Source organism: Monodon monoceros, unplaced genomic scaffold (assembly GCF_005190385.1).
Source record: "Monodon monoceros isolate NGI ecotype Baffin Bay Population unplaced genomic scaffold, NGI_Narwhal_1 Super_Scaffold_4, whole genome shotgun sequence".
In the NCBI taxonomy this organism is placed as follows: Eukaryota; Metazoa; Chordata; class Mammalia; order Artiodactyla; family Monodontidae; genus Monodon; species Monodon monoceros.
The window spans coordinates 60672350-60688786 of record NW_021703781.1 but is presented as its reverse complement, the minus strand read 5'-3'; positions in this window follow the sequence as shown (position 1 = coordinate 60688786).

The window sequence follows — 16437 nt, the reverse complement described above, 5'->3', positions numbered from 1 at the left end:
CTGCCATGGTCACCTGCCCACATAGCTTTGTGTCTTTAACCTACTGTGTGTCTCTTTTTTCCATTCAGCAATTTCTGTATTATTGGCCCAGCCTTTTGATTTTTAACAAAGATTCATCTCAGAAAAAAAAATAATAATTACTTCTCTCAATTTCTGTCTGTGGTTCCATGCTCTCATGGTTCCCTGAGAAAAGGCTTGCCTTGCTAGGAATAATAAGAATATTAATTCACATTCTCACTTAATCATCACATCAACCCCAGCAGACATGTATGAATATTCACAACTTTTTCAGATGAAAAAAACTGAGCTTAAAGAAGTTAAGTATATTTCTGAGATTATATGCACACACACCTGGGTCTAATTCATAAGCAAGTACTTTCTACTGCTGCTGGGCAGGGTGAGAAGTCAAAACTGGCTTTCACAGTTGGTGACTTCTTTGAGCCATATATGTCCGATTCCTTCCCATCTCATAACCACTTTATGATGAGTGGGGACTGGGCTCAGGGAAAATGGATGGAGATCCATGGTCAAAATGAGAAGGAGCCCAGTGAAAAGGCCAGGCGGACTGCTAAACTGAAAGCAATCTAAATGGTTTAGACAGAAAGAATCTGGATTCAAAGCTAATGATATAAAAATTAGCCTACAGAGGTAAAAGCCAAGGTTGGGGCAGTAGTTTAGTGGTAAAGCCTGGATTAATTCCCCAAGCTGACTGGCACCAGGATGGTATCTATTATAGTGAAACCATGTCTCTAGAACTTAAGAAGACAGATTAAAATCGATAAATAAAATAAAATAAAAAATAAAAAAATAAACTATGCCCCGTATGGACAGTGTAGGTTGGTGACTTGCAGGAGAATTCAGGTAATACAGAGAAAGATTTTTTTAAATAATTTTTTCATGGATACCAGGAAAAAGTCAAGCTTAAATAGTGTGTTTAACTCATAATTTCTTATTTTCAATGAGGCTAAGTTTGGGGGTAGAGAGAGAGAGAAAGAAAGAATTTAAAGCCAGTGCCAGGAAGTACCACTAAGTAAATAAAGTGTGGGATAAAGTTATAACAAATTGGATAAAGCAAAAATTATTAAGCTCTTATGAGATTATTATTTTAAAAAAGGAAAATCCTTTATTAATCAATATAATTACAGCATTTCCAACTAAAAGAGACTGATGACTCAATACTGCTATAATTGAGCAGTATTTCTTGTGATTCTGTTATAAGCTCACCAATGTGCTGGTTCCTTTAGTGTTTGACAACACAGGGGAAAGATAAAGTACCTACTACCTGTCCTCATGAAACAGATAGTCTATTGTGAAGGCAAGATAAAACCTGTAGAAAATTTGGCCAAAACAAATTGAGTGTGAATCTGAGAAGACCAGGTGGTAAATCAGAGACAGGAGGAAAAAGGCAGCATGGAGTGGCCAGAGAGGTTTCATGGAATGGAGGAAGTACAGTCTGGCCCTTGAAGGATATGTTGAATTTGCCTAAGAGTGGAGGAAAGGAACAATATACGAGGCCAAACAGTGTTATTCAAGGTAGAATGAGTAGGTTGCATTTTTTAGAGATGTACTGGTGAGGTGGGTAAAAAGTAGGTGTTAAAGAGGTACACTGATATTGGGAAAAGTAATCTAACCAAAATTAGTGTGTCCAAGTAATTCAACCAACATAAAGGCTTGGGATCAGTGTCAGCTGGGAGATTCTCTAGATTGATAGTGACAGAGATTTCCCCTCTCACCAGCTTATCCCTTCATGAATAATATGGCTCAAAAACTCACCTCTTTCAAACAGTCTCTCTGAATATGAAGTCTATAGTGATGGAGGCAAAAATATTTATTCATAAAGCCACTGAGACATAGTGTAGCATATGCTGTATGTCAGGCACTATACTAGCAGAGCCTGAGGATACGGAAATGTACAAAATTCCCTCTGAATAAAAAACTCATAATCTAGGAAGGAAAACAGACAAACAAATGTCTGATTATAATGTATTATGAAAATGGTATGGGGACAGTTAAGGACAACATTTCAAGGTATCATATGCAAGAATTAACCAATTCACCATGGTGGGGAAAAAGAGGCAGTTAAAGATGTGTGAGTAGTAACTGGAAAGACAAGTGAACATTGACAAAGTCAATTAAGTAGAGAAAGGCATCAAGGAAAAAGGGAATACCATATGTAAAAACAGGGAAATAAGAAAGAGCAATGTTCAGAGACTAGTAAATATCTAAGTATACTGATGTATAGGCTGCATTAAAGTAGAAATAAAAAATGAAGTTATCAAGAGAGGCAGAGATACAGCTAAACAAAGTGTGATTGGATTAACCTTCCCATAGAAAAAAAGTATAGAAACACATAAACACACACACAAATATATACAGATATAATATGTATGGTTAGACATTTGTATTGAAGAGCAACCAACTTAAGTAGTACCTGAGGGGCCATGGTACTTGAGATAAGAGTAATACACAAGGTGAAGGACACTTTAACCTTGAGTTTTTTCCGAGTACATTTTCTGGTTGGCAGTGCAGGGAATAGAGCTCCAAGCAGTAAGTGTCAGTTTTAGTGAACTAAACAGTGTGAAGAGTCAGAGACCAAACCTCAGGCCAACAACAGCATAAATGTGAGGGTCAAGGATTTGGAGCAGAGGGAATCACAGAGAAACAAGTCTGAAAATCTCCATACAAATATCCTCAAGTCATTGAATAACCCCCAGATTCTTCACGCAACAGGAAAACTTCATGAAACCCAGCACAAAACTTTAATAAGTGAAAGACCAGAGCACAGATTTATGCTGTCACTCAGAGCCGGGAGGTGAGGGGTGGAGTTCAAACACTGAGGCCTTGGTAAGCTCCCAGGGATTTCTGCTGAGACCCCAGAAGGACTTGGCCTTAGAAATAAGGACCATTCCCTAGGATTGAGCATAAAACTAAAATAAATCAATAAAGCTTAAAACCATCCTTGAAAGGATAAAGCTTATTTACTGTAATACTACCTGCCTGACAAGGAAATGTAAGCATCTTCACAGAAAGAAAGTATCATCAAGCTTCCATGGGCTTCCCTGGTGACGCAGTGGTTGAGAGTCCGCCTGCCAATGCAGGGGACACGGGTTCGTGCACCGGTCTCGGAACATACCACATGCCGCAGAGCGACTGGGCCTGTGAGCCATGGCCGCTGAGCTTGTGTGTCCGGAGCCTGTGCTCTGCAACGGGAGAGCCCACAACAGTGAGAGGCCCGCGTACCGCAAAAAAAAAAAAAAAAAAAAGATTCCCTATTTTTTTCACTCCTAAGTCCAGGATCCAATCAATAAATTATGATACATGGCAAAAATAAAGATGAAGTGACATCAAATCAATAGGAAAAAAAAGATAAAAAAACAAAAGAAATCAGAATTTTCAGAAAAGAACTTTAAAATAATTTTAATTAATACATTAAAAATGAAGAAAGGAGAGAGTTGTGAGCAAAGACTTAAAGCATGAAAATTTATCAAACTAAAAATTATAGAAATGAAAAATTCAATCACTAAAATTAAGTTTTGAGTATAATATCAGATTAGAAACATCAGAAAACATGTAGAAAATATCCAAATTAAAGGCAGAGACCAAACATAATAGAAAATACAAAAAGAAGACTGTGAAAAAACACAGGATATATGTTAAAAAGATACATAAAACATGGAATCAGAGCATCAGGTGAAGAAAAATGTGGAGAAATACTAGCCATTTTTTTACCTGACAAAATTCAGGAAACTCCAAGAATTCTAAGGAGAAAAAAATACAAAAAAAAACTCCATCTAAAAAAATGATACACAAACAATTAAAAACCAAAGGCAAGGAGCAAGTTGAAAGCATCCAGAGGGGAGGGAAAAAGATGGATTACCTTCAAGAAAACAATAATAAACTGATGGCTGCTTTAATCATGACTGATTAAAAACAGAAGCCAATTAAATGATGTATCTAATATTGAAAGGAAAGAAAAATAGAACATGCCACCAGGGAGAACATGTCCCATAATAGCAGCAATATATAGACATTTTCAGATTAACGAATCTGGAAGACTCTTGTTGCCCATATACTTGCCTGTAAAATGTACCAAAAGCTGAAAAATAATTATCACAGATATTATAAATATGGAACTACAGAGAAAAAGAGAAAATGAAGCACATAGGAAAGGTAAAGATGAGGATGTTACAGGTTAGTTCTTTTAGAAAGTTCACTGTTTTGTGCTCTCCCCAACACTTCTGGGGAGTAAAAGAAGCAAGATTGGGTAGAGGGATTTGGCTGCCGTACGAAAGTAACAACAAAGTTCTCAGCTAATCCTCCAGTCCCTTCTACTCTCTTATCTTCCATTCATGGAATGAAGTCTGCCCCAGGAAGTGGGGGTGATCTTGGACAAGATGGCCCTGTTCAACCAAGGGCAAATGGTGTTGAAATGGAGCAGGACCCTATGGTCCTTCCCTGCCATGTTCTCTGCCTGCCTTTTGTCTGTAGAAAAACTTCAGCCAAACAATAAGTTAATCAGAGAAGTGAGAAAATGCAGAAGCAAAGGAAAGCAGTTAAACAGGACAAAATAATAATAGTTTATTCATTAAGCAAAGTCAAGGACCTTAGGTTCCTCCTCAAGGGGTATAGATAATATTCTGAGCCATATCCTTTGAGCTGTATTGTAGATACTAAAAAGCCCACCAGGTGGAAGAAGTTCACTACACGATGACCAGGCTATAGCCACGACATAAGCTGCCAAAATTCTGAGAATTGGCCTCAAGGAAATGGGAACAAACCGACCCTGGAACTGAAGATTAACTGTGCTTACGACAGTCAAGGTGACACTGATCAGACCACCTCATGACCAATTTCAAGATGACTGTCAGAACTGACTGTGCTGTTTCTGCATGGAGCCCCTTCCCTCCACCTATACAGCCCTGAAACTACCCTTTAAAAGGTCTTACCCACTAGTTGTCAGCCAGGAGGGAGTCTGCCTTTGGACATGAGTCTGCCGTCCTTCCTGGTTGCCGGTCTTTGAAATAAAGCAAACTTTCCTTTCCACCGACCTTGCTGATTATTGGCTTTTGAGTGGTGAGCAGCTGGACCCCACTTTCGGTAACAGTATGAAGAGAAACTGAGTTTTGTGCTGTTGGCTATTAATACTACCAGCAGTTTGAGTGGATGAGCGTTTCAGTCCTAAAGAGGTTAGATCTAGGCAGTGCAACACCATGTCTATTACAGTCTGCCTCTTGGGCACTTGGATCTACAGGCATACCCCGGAGGTATGTGGGTTCAGTACCAGACCACCTCAATAAAGCGAATACTGCAATAAAGCAACTCACATGAACTCTTTGGTTTCCCAGTGCATAGAAGGTTATGTTTACACTGTACTGTAGTCTATTAAGAGTGAAATAGCATTATGTCTAAAAAACCAATGTAAATATCTTAATTAAAAAATACTCTATTGCTAAAAAGTGCTAATCCTCATCTGAGCCTTCAGGGAGTCATAATCTTCTTAGAATAGTAACATCAAAGGTCACTGATCACAAATCACCAGAACAAATATAATAATAATGAAAAAGCTCAAAATATTGCTGGAATTACCAAAATGTGACACAGAGATACAAAGTGAGCAAATGCTATTGGAAAAATGGCACCAATAGACTAGCTCTATGCAGGGTTGCCACAAACCTTCAATTTGTAAAAACACAGTATCTTTGAAGTGCAGTAAAGCAATGCAGCATAAAATGAGGTATGCCTGTACTTGCATTTTATAAGTTCTGGGACCAGCTTCTGAAGGATTCTGGTAGGCTTTTTTTTTTTTCCTGGATGAATTGTACAAGGAGAGTATTTATGGTATTAATTAGAGTTTAACTATTCAGCTGCTTTCTAGGCCAAAATTTATCATCTTCTTTATCTACCATTGATTCCAGATTCCCCTCATCCTAGGGTCTCTCCTCCGGGTATAGGTGAATTGCCTGGTGGGGTGACAGCCCCTCATTCCTGGCTGAGTCACCAAGGCTTTCGTCTCTGGATCAGGTTGCTATGTTTGTTCATTTGCCATCAAAGCCAGCCAACAAATTCCCATGTGGATCATTTAAATGTCAAACATATGTTTCCCTGCCCCATTTTATAACAGTAGTCTGAGCTCCTCCTGAAGGTCAGAGCCAGGACACATGTCATGACAGTGACTCCTTTCCTTGCCGGATGGTCTGAGAATCTCAGAAAGAATGGGTGACTGTTGCTGAGTGCAATTCAGTAGTACTGTTGCTGTCTGGAAGTCAGGACCTCTGAACGTACAGATTCCAGGATTGGTTTTTCTTGGCAGGCACTGGGCTTCTGGGGCTGAGATCATGACAAAGGGGTACCTGAGGATTCATACTCTCCAGAATCATCCTCCATCTGCCACATAGTAATGAAAGTACCTGCTCCAGGCTCCTCACAGGAAGAGGAAGAACAAGCTTCCTTACTCCTCTCATCTAACTGTGACTATTAGAACTATAGAACTACAGGCAGGAAGCTGTGGTACTTAGCAGTACTTGAAAGGCCAGAATACGTTACCTTCTCTGACCTAAAGAGCTGCCATGAGGGAACTATGGATGTAAGATGTTTGCCACACTGACAGCCTCCTCTTCAGGGCTTTAGTTTTCCTCAGTGTTGCCAGGTTCCAGGTTGGCTCTCAGGACATGATTTGCTATTTACTGATGTGCATCATGACTGAAGTGAAAAGAAAAATCAATAAGCTGTCCATCCAACATCTGATGCTAATGATACTTGCCTTTGGGTTCACCCACCTCCTCCATTCTGCAGGCTCCTGCTGCCTTGCTGCCAACTCCTATTACATCCTCGATGCTCTTCTCGGTATGCGGTAAGGAAAGTCAGGGATGCCACCGGGATTGCTTGTTTTCTCTGATTCACTGTGCATTCTCATCCTCCCTAGATTTTGTATCTAGCATAATCCTGGAGACAGTTGGAATCCAAATTCTGCAAGAGGGCAGAATTTGGATTTTGGTAACCTAAGGCATTCATCTTCCAGCATCATTTTGGTCAAGGCATTTCACACTTTGGTACATCAAGTCCCTCATCTCTAAAAGGAAGGAATTTAATTGAAATATCAATTTCACTTTCAGCTAAATAATGTTATGATTCTGTAACCAAGGACATTTCAGGGATTTTAATTTGCCAAAGATTTGCCAAAGGGAAATAAGTATTTTACATAATCCTGAAACTTTCTAAGTATGGCATAGGCCTGATTCATTGCTATTTCTGTCGTATGGTGTCTATTTGATCAGATCTGGGTTAATGATTCATGAACGGAGTTGACTTTTTTTAGCCAGCTAATTTCATAAACACTCGATAATGAAAAATCATAGAATGAGGGTGACGTGGGACCAAATATAGGGTGAGTCACAAAACATCGGAGTTGTCCTATTTAAACCTCAGCTTCTTTGTCTATAAATTAGGGACATTACCCATGTCACAAGGTTTCCATAAGATTACCTGATGTAATATTTATAAATCACATAGCACAGTGCCTAAGCTTATTAACTGCATAACATAAGTTGTCGCTTTTCTCAGGTTTTGAACATAACCGTGATTGCGAGGTCAGTAATTATGTAAATAAGAAGTAATATTCATGTTGACAAAGATTAGGAAGACTGTTCCTCTTTCTCCTTTGACTATTAACTCTCATAAAAAGGACCATGAAAATAATGATTTCTAAACCCCCAGCCCTCCTATACCTAAGGAAATAAATGGGGCTTTAATGTTTAAATTTATCAATACCATACAAACAAATAAGGATGGGCAAATGGAATCCAAAATGTTTTCATCTCTATTAAAATATATTTTACAGCCACAAGGAACATTAATAGCACTGCAGAAGCCCCTATCTTGTGCTCCTCTATACCCACAACACCCCTCTGGGGAGCTACTACGCTCCCTTCTAAGAGGAAAGTCTTTTTATAAATGTTCTTACGTTTCATAATCCACTTAATTTTTGGGGGGGGTAGTTCTTCCTTAATAGGACCTATCTAAGAAAACTGTGATTTCCCAACAACCGTGAAGATTTTCTCCTATCATTATTTTATGTTGTACGGTTTTAGTTTAGTTGTATGGTCCATTTAGGGTAAATATCTGTGTATAGTGTGAGGTAAGGGTCAAAGTTTATGTTTATTTCCAAATAGATACTCATTTTTTTCAGCTGCATTTCATGAAGATTATTGTTTCACAGATTGAGTTACCTTGACATCTGACATTTTTACTGAAAATCAGTTGTGTGTGTGTGTGTGTGTGTATTTCTACTTCCCGTCTTACTGTTCTATTAGTTCATCTGTACGTCTATTTTTGATGCAAATATGACATTGTCTTAACTACTCCTCAGGTAGTGTGGTTCCCCCAGTGTTTTCCTTTTCAAGATTATTTTGTATATTTTAAATAATTTACACTTTCACAAAGTATTGTATCAAATTGTACTTTTTTTTTTTTTTAATGCTGCTTGGATTTGACAGGGCATGTGTTGTATCTGTAGATAAATTTTGACAGAACTGACATTTTAACAATACTAAGTCTTTCAATCCATTTCTATGGACTGTATCTCCATTTATTTAGGTCTTTTTCAATTTACCAGAACGATATTTTGTAATTTAAAGTCTATAGTTCAAGCACATATTCTGGTCTATTTATATCTGAGTATATCATGTTTTGATGTTACTATAAATGCTATTGTTTTAAAATTTTATTTTCAAGTATTTGTTGCTAATATATATAAATAAAATTCATTTGTGATTATAAAACATATCAGGTGACTTTGCTACATTCACATTTTAATGTAGTAGATTTCTTTTTGGTAAATTCCTTGGTAGATCATCTGTTAATTATGGCAGATTGAATTCTTCCTCTCTAATTTGCATACCTTTAATTTATTCTTCTTGCATCGTTGATGACTAGGACCTCCAGTACAATACTGAATAGAGGTGGTGAGAGTATATAACCTATTATTCCCAATCTTAAGCAAGTAGTATTCATTCTTTTATCTTTAAATATGATTTTAGCTGTGGGTTTTTCATAAATGCCCTTCATCAGTTTTAGAAAGTTATTTTCTATTTTGTTTGTTTAGTTTGTATAATGAATATGTGTTGACTTTTGGCAAATGCTATTCAGCACATATGATATAATCATATGTTTTTTTCTCCTTTATTTTGTTAATAGTGGTAAATAGAATTGATTGCTGTTCAAATGTTAAAATAACCTTGCTTCCTGGTATAAATCCTATTCAGTCATTACATATTATCAATTTTACATATTGGATTTTATTTTTTAATACTATCTTAAAGATTTTTTTGCCTAAATTCATAAGGAAGGTTAGTTGATAATGTTTATTCTTTATAGTATCTTTATTTTTTTTAATAAGGATAAGCTTGGTCTCACAAAATGTGTTGGGCAATTTCTCCTTTATGTGTTTGATAGAATTCACCTAAAGGTTTTTTGAAAGTTAATATATTATTAATTCCATATATTTACTATATGTTGAACTCTTCGGAGTTTGCCTTCTTCTTGTCCTAGTTTGGTTATTTGTGTCTTTTATGAAACTTTTACATTAAAACTAAATTTATTGGCATGGCTTTCTTCATAATATTCACTTTTTTGCCCATTTAAAAAGCAGCTTTAATGAGGTATACTTCACATACCATGCAATTCAACCCTATATAATGTACAGTTCAAAGGGATTTTTGTTTGTTTGTTTTGTTTCATTTTGGATATTTACTATATTTCCAGAGCTTATCAACCAGGACAATCAGTTTTAGAACATTTCTTCAGCCCAGAAAGAATCCCACTACCCATTAGCAGTCACTCTGCATTTTTCCTTACCAACCCCAGCTCTAGGCAACCATTAATGTAATTTCTGCTCATGTATTTTCCTAGTCTGGACATCTCATATAAATGAAATTGTGCAGTATGTGATATTTTGTAACTAACTTCTTTCACTTTCCATAATATTTTTAAGGTTCGTCCATATTGTAGCATGTGTTAGAACTCCATTTTTTATTGTCAAATAATATTCCATTGTACAAATATACCACTTTTAATTTATCCATTTCTTACTTGATAGACATTTGGGTTGTATACATTCTTTTCCTATTATGAGTAATGGTTCTATGAACATTAGTGTACAAGTTTTTGTGTAAACATATGTTTTCAGTTATCTTCGGTATATACCTGGGAGTGGAGTTGCTGGGTCATGTGGTGACCTTATGCTTAACCATTTGAGTAAGAGTCAGACCATTTTACAAAATGGCTGCAACATTTTACATTCCTACCAGCAAATGTGTGAGTGTTCCAGTTCCTCCACATCCTTGCTGACACTTATCCTCTGTCTTTTTTTTTTATTTTAGGCACCCTAGCGGGTGTGACATGGTATCTCATTGTGGCTAGTGTTATTGAGCATCTTTTCATTTGTTTTTTGGACAATTGTATAACTTCTTTGTAGATATGCATATTCACATAGTAGTTTAGAATGCTCTGTGGATGTCTATTAGTCCTTGTTGGATCATAGTGTTGTTCAAAGCTTCCATTTTCTCGTTGATCTTCTAATTAATTTTTCTACCCATTTTAAAAGGGGTACTGAAGTCTCCAATTGTTATTGCTGGATTGTCTGTTTCTCCATACAGTTTTGTCAGTTTTTACACTTCCTCTCTTTTAGGGTTCTGTTGTTAGGTGCATATATATTTATAATTATTATAGCTTCCTGAGGGATTAACCTTTATTTTTTAAACTGTGGTAAGAACACTTACGAGATTTGCACTCTAAAGGTTTTAAGTGTACAATATATTGTTATGTATAGACACAATGTTGTACAGCAGGCCTCTAGAACTAATTCATCTTGCATACTGAAACTTTATACTCTTTGATTAACAACTCCTCCTATCCCCTTTCACCCAGTTACTGGCAACTACCATTCTGTTCTTTGATTCTATGAGTTTGACTATTTTAGATACCTCATATAGGTGGAATCATGCAGTGTTTGTCCTTCTATGACTGGATTATTACATTTTGCATGATGTCATCAAGGTTCACCCAAGTTGTCATATACTGCAAGATTTTTTTTTTCCTTTTTAAGACTGAATAATATGCATTGTATGCATACCTCCTTTTCACAATCCATTCATCTATTCATAAACATTTAGGTTGTTTCCACATCTTGATTATTGTGAATAGTGCTGCAGTAAACATAAGAGTGCAGATAACTCTTCAAGATGTTGATTTCAACTCTTTTGGATAAATACCCAGAAGTGGGATTGCTAGATCATATGATAGTTCTGTTTTTAATTTTCTGAGGAACCTCCACATTGCTTTTCTTAGTGGCTACACCATTTTGCATTCCCACCAGCAATGTACAAGAGTTTCAGTTTCTTCACATTATCCACTTGATATCTTTTGTTTTGGTGATAATAGTTATCCAAACAGGTATGAGGCACTATCTTATTGTGGCTTTGATTTGCATTTATTACCCTGATGAATAGTGACATTGAGCATTTTTTCATATACATTGGACATTAGTATGTCTTTTTAGAGAAATGTCTACTCATGCTCTTAGTCCATTTTAATCATGTTTTTTCTTTGTAGCTGTAGGAGTTACTAATATTTTGGAAATTAACCTCTTATCAGATATATGGTTTGCAAATATCTTTACCTATTCCATAGATGGTGTATCCACTTTGATCGTTTCTCTTCCTGAGTAGAAGCTTTTTAATTTGATGCAATCCCACTCGTCTATTTGTGTTTTTGTTTTCTGTGATTTTGGTGAAATCATGAATATTCATGAAATCCTTGGCAAGACAAATGTAATGATTTTCCCCTATATTTCCCCTATACTATTCCCTATAGTAATTCCCCTGTACTTTCTTCTAGGAGTTTTACAGTTTCAAGTATTACATTTGAGTCTTTAAATTTTGAGCTGGTTTTTGTTAATGGTGTAAGATAAGAGCCCAGTTTCATCCTTTTGCATGTGAATGTTCATTTTCCCTAGCACCATTTGTTGAAGACACTATCCTATCCTTATGGTGTATTCTTGACATTCTTGTGAAATATCAGTTGACCACACATGTGCGGGGTTATTTCTAGACTCTCTGTTCTGTTCTGTTAATCTATATGTCTGTCTTTATCCTGATACCATACATTTTAGCGACTACAGCTTAGTAATATATTTTGAAATCAGGCTGTGTAATGCCTCCAGAATTGCCCATTTTCAAGATATCTTTTTTACCTTTAGGAGTATTTTGTGGTTAAATATAAATTTTTAGAATCATTTTTCCTACTTCTATAAAAATGCCTTTGGGATTTTTGATAAAGATTGCATTGAATTTGTAAATCACTTTGGATAGTACAGACATGTTAACAGTATAAAATCTTCTGACAGATGAATGTGGGATTACTTTCCATTTGTCTGTGTATAATTTAATTTCTCTCATCAATGTTTGTAGCTTTCAGTGTACAAGTGTGTCACTCCCGTAGTTAGGTTTATTCTTAACTATTTTATTCTTTTTGATGCTATTATAAATGGGATTGTTTTCCTAATTCCTTTTTCAGATATTTCATTATTCGGGTATAGAAATACAAATAATTTTGATTTTGTATCCTGAAGCTTTACTATATCCATCTGTTAGTTCTAACGGTATTTTGGTGGACTCTGTGGGATTTTCTATATATGAGATCAAGTCAAGCGCAAACAGAGGCAATTTTACTTTTTCCTTTCAGATTTTTGATGCCTCTTACTTCTTTTTCTTTCCTAATTCCTCAGATTATGACAAACAGTACTATGCTAAAGCTAAGTGGCGAGAGTGGGCATCCTTGTATTCTTCCTGATCTTAGTGGAAAAGCTTTCAGTTTTTCATTGTTGAGAATGATGTTAGCTCTGGGCTTTTCATATATGGCCTTTGTTATGTTTTATGTAATTTCCTGCTATTCCTAGTTTGTTAATTTTTATGATTCAATGGTGTTGAATTTTGCCAAATGCTTTTTCAGCTTTTATTAGATGATCATGTAATTTTTATCCTTATTCTTTTAATGTGGTATATCACATTAAATGAATTTTTGTTTGTTGATCCTTCCTTGCATCTCAGGGATAAATCCCAATTGGTCATGGTGTACGACCCTTTTCATGTGCTGTTGAATTCGGTTTGCTAGTATTCTGCTGAGGATTTTTGCATGTATATTCATATGGAAGAGTGGCCTGTAATTTCCTTCTCTTGTAGTGTCTTTGTCTGTCTTTGGTATCAGGGTAATTCTAGCCTCATAAAATGAGTTTTGGAGTGTTCCCTCCTCTTCAATTTTGTGGAAGAATTTCAGAAGGATTGCCTTTAATTCTTTAAATGTTAAGTAGAATGTGCCAGTGAAGCCATCTAGCCCTGAATTTTTCTTTGTTGGGAGGTTTTTGATTATTGATTCACTCTCCTTACCGGTTATGCATCTGTATATTTCTAGGAATGTATCCAGTCTTCTAGTTATTCAGTTCTTTGGTGTATAATTGTTCTTAGCAATCTCTTATGATACTTTCTATTTCTGTGGCATCAGTTGTAATATCTCCACTTTCAACTGTTGATTTTTGTTTCTGTTCTCTCACTTTTTTCTTTGTTGTTCTAACTAAAAGTTTGTCAATTTTGTTTATTTTTTTCAAAAAAGAACTCAGTTTTGCTGAAGATTTTTTTTTCCCTATTGTTTTCTATTCTCTATTTTATTTATCACTGATCTGATCCCTATTACTCCTTTTTCTACTAACTTCAGTCTTAGCTTGCTCTTCTCTTTCTTCTTCCTTGAGGTGTGAATTTATGTTGTTTATATGAGATCTTTCTTCTTTTTTAATGTAGGTGATTATCGTTATGAACTTCTCTCTTAGTACTGCTTTTGCCTCTTCTCTTTACTTTTGGTATGTGTTTTCATTTTCATTTGTTTTAACATATTTACTGATTTCCTTTTTGATTTCCCCTTTGACCCATTGGTTGTTCAAAGGTGTGCTATTTAATTTCCACATATGTGTGAAATGTTTAGTTTTCCTTTTGCTGTTGACTTCTAGATTTATTCCATTGTGGTTAGAAAAAATACTTAGTATGACTTCACTCTTCTTAAATTTGTTAATACTTGTGACCTATCATGTGATCTATTGTGGAGAATGTTTCATATGTACTTGAGAAGCATGGCTTGTTCTGCTGCTGTTGGGTTGAATATTGTGCATATGTCTGTAAGGTCTGTTTTTTCTATAGTGTTGTTCAAGTCTTCTGTGTCTTTATTGATTTTTCTATCTGGTTATTCTATTTATTACTGAAAGTGAGGTATTGAAGTCTCCCACTGTTATTGTATTGCTGTCTATTTCTTCCTTCAGTTCTGTCAGTGTTTGCTTTATATATTTAGGTGCTTTGATATCGTGTGTGTGTGTGTGTGTGTGTGTGTGTGTATGTGTGTGTGTATAATTGTGATATTTTCCTGGGAGATTGACCTTTTATCATTATATAATGTCCTTTTTGTCTCTTGTGACAGTATTTGACTTAATGTTTATTTTGTCTGTTATAAATACAGTCATCTTGATCTCTTTTGGTTATCATTTGCATGAAATATTTTTTTCCATCCCTGTACTTTCAGCATATGTGAGTCCTTTACCCTAAAGAGAGCAGTTTGTAGACAGCAACTCTCAGACACACTTTCCAGGAATTTAGTCTCTGCAACTTGCAGCTGAGGATACTGTGAAGTGCTGGAGACCTGCCCCTCCCAATGAGATACCATATCCTTTGACTGAGAACTGAGCAGAGAAGGACCCCCATCTTCTTGGCCACACATCATCCAGAGTATTTCTTCAAGCTGAACTGAGAGATGGGGAGGGAGGGAGAGAGTTATAGATCAAGTGCTACAAACTCACTGCCCTTACTAAGATTTAATAGCTTTTCCTGAATGAATGTTTCTCCACTTGCTATATGCCCATAGGATAAATTCCATGGAATTTAAATTGTTATTTTTTATTTATTTATTTTTTTGCGGTACGCGGGCCTCTCACTGTTGTGGCCTCTCCCGTTGCGGAGCACAGGCTCCAGACACGCAAGCTCAGCGGCCATGGCTCACGGGCCCAGCCGCTCTGCGGCATGTGGGATCTTCCCGGACCGGGGCACGAACCCACGTCCCCTGCATCGGCAGGCGGACTTTCAACCACTGCGCCACCAGGGAAGCCCTTAAATTGTTATTTTTTTAAAGAATACAAATTATGGCTGTTTCACTAGGGAGTGGGTCCACAGATCTCACACAGCCACCCCAGGAGTGGAACAGTTCCACTTATTATCCTATAAATGACTATAGGATCTCTAGTAATATCCCACTTTTCATTCTGATATCGGTAATGTGTGTATTCTTTCTTTTTATTTCATTAGTCTAGTTACAGGATTACTAATATTATTATTATTATCAAAAATCCAGATACTGGTTTTATTGAATTTTCTCTATTTCTTAAATCTTTCCTATGTCACTGATTTCTATTATTTCCTTCCTACTATTTATTCTTGGTTTAGTTTGTTCTCTTTCCATCATCACAAATGAAAGTCTCAATTATTGATTTTTAGATTTTTCTCATTTTCTAATATAAGCATTTAAAGCTCTACAGTTTTCTATAAGCACTGATTTAGCAATGGAGGCAATGCAAAATCAGCAGGTAAAAATAGGAAAGTAGTTTTGTATATATTTTTGTTACTCTCTTGTCCTGAGAGCAAGTAAAAGGAAATGATCTGTTACCTCCAGCCTGCCATGAGGAAAATGAATACTTCTAATTCCTTGGTGATAACAGACACAGTTTATAAATGAGCTGTCAGATTTGAATATAAGTTAAGAGAGTAAGACACTGAAACATCCTTCCACAACCAAAAATATCCTCACCATCTACCTGCCCATCTCTTTTATTCAACCATTCTTCAGTGAACACCTAGTCTATGCCAAGTACTGGACTGGGTCCAGGGCACTACACAATGAACAGGACCCTGCTCTCACAAAGTTCAAAACTTCAGACACTGGCTATCCTTGTGCAAAGTAAACTGGATTTCTAGAAAGGCAAATACTTTAGGCTTGATATAATAAAATGTCTTGATTAACAAACCTAACTTTTCAACTTCCTAGCTTTGTAAAATTGAAGCCAAATACTTACTTTCTCTGTGCCTCAGGTTCTTCTTTACCTTTGGAAGCAGATTAGAATGCTATCAATACATACCTCACATGGTTGTAGTGAAATCATTAACTGTAAAGCCTTGGTCCAATGCCTGCCAGAATATAGGTATCGTTTATGACCTCCTTCTATCATCAATTGTTACATTTCTGAAGATCTCTGTAGAGGACATAGTGAAGAGGATGGACCACTGTTCAGGGAATGTTAGAGAAGCTGGAGGTGGAAATGCCTAAGCCAGACCCAGGGGGTGGTTTCAGGTACAA